We start from the raw sequence: 1,136 nt of genomic DNA on the forward strand, positions 1-1,136 counted from the left end.
TAAAGGAAAGGGGTTTTGTGAGAGGTGGAGGGGGCTGTAGCTTTGTTGTGTAGAACGTGAACGATTTACTTTACCAAAAGTTGAGTTCATGTGTGTGTCATAATATGTCTTTGTTTTATTGTTTTCATAATTTGTATAGATCTATGGTTGGTCCCGCTTAGTAACCTTTCCATTTTTTCAATTTCAATTTTCATTTTTTTTCTACTTCATTTTATTTATTGCAATTTTATCTATTCATTCATTCATATATCCATTTATTCATACATTTTTATTTATTATTTTTTAAATTCATTTATTTATTTATTTATTTATGTATTTATTCATTCAATATTTGGGACTTATATGACCTAATTGTATTGCAAGTGCTGTAAAGTGCTTACTAAGAAATAATGATAGTAAAAAAAAATCCCCACAAAAAACTGTACTGTAACTGAACGCAATCTGGCACTAAAATTGGCCTGTCTTTTATCAAGAAGGGCGTGAAATACTAACAAAACAAGCAAATCGGATACTTCCTATTGGCTGCCCCCTTGTCTCTCCAATGTACACTCCTTTTTGTGAAAATGTACACAGTTCTTTATGACGTCATACATCTCCTTCCTCGAGCAATATTTGTGTTTTGTTAATGAAGCGTTGTTTTGCTTCTGTAATACGTGGGTGGCTCTCTCCTTGTTATTTATTCTTCCCATCTCTTATGTACTTTTTCCTGTAGCCTTTCCTTGTTGATGGACATAGTACTCTGTGAGCCCACACAATTTCCACCCGGCTCAGTGCTTCTGGAATGTGCAGACACAGGCCCAGAGGGAATTGTTTTTCTTACAGCCCTGCTCGGGTGCGGAGGAAGTTTCAGATCCTGTCCTAAATGGCCGTTTGTGCGTGGGTGGGTGGGTGATGTTTTATTTCGCAACGCCAGAGAAAAAAAAAGGGGGGGGGGGGGAGATATCTTTAGGCTGGCGACAGACGGGTGGGTTGGTGTTTAGATGGATGGATAATCAAGTAAATGGATAGACAGTAAGTCGGGTTGATGAACAGACAAAATGAGGCGAGAAGGAGCAAGCGAGCGAGCGAGCAAGATAAATAAATAGATAGATAGATAGATAGATAGATAGATAGATAGATAGATAGATAGATAGATA

Source organism: Aplysia californica, unplaced genomic scaffold, assembly GCF_000002075.1.
Source record: "Aplysia californica isolate F4 #8 unplaced genomic scaffold, AplCal3.0 scaffold00494, whole genome shotgun sequence".
Classification (NCBI taxonomy): Eukaryota; Metazoa; Mollusca; class Gastropoda; order Aplysiida; family Aplysiidae; genus Aplysia; species Aplysia californica.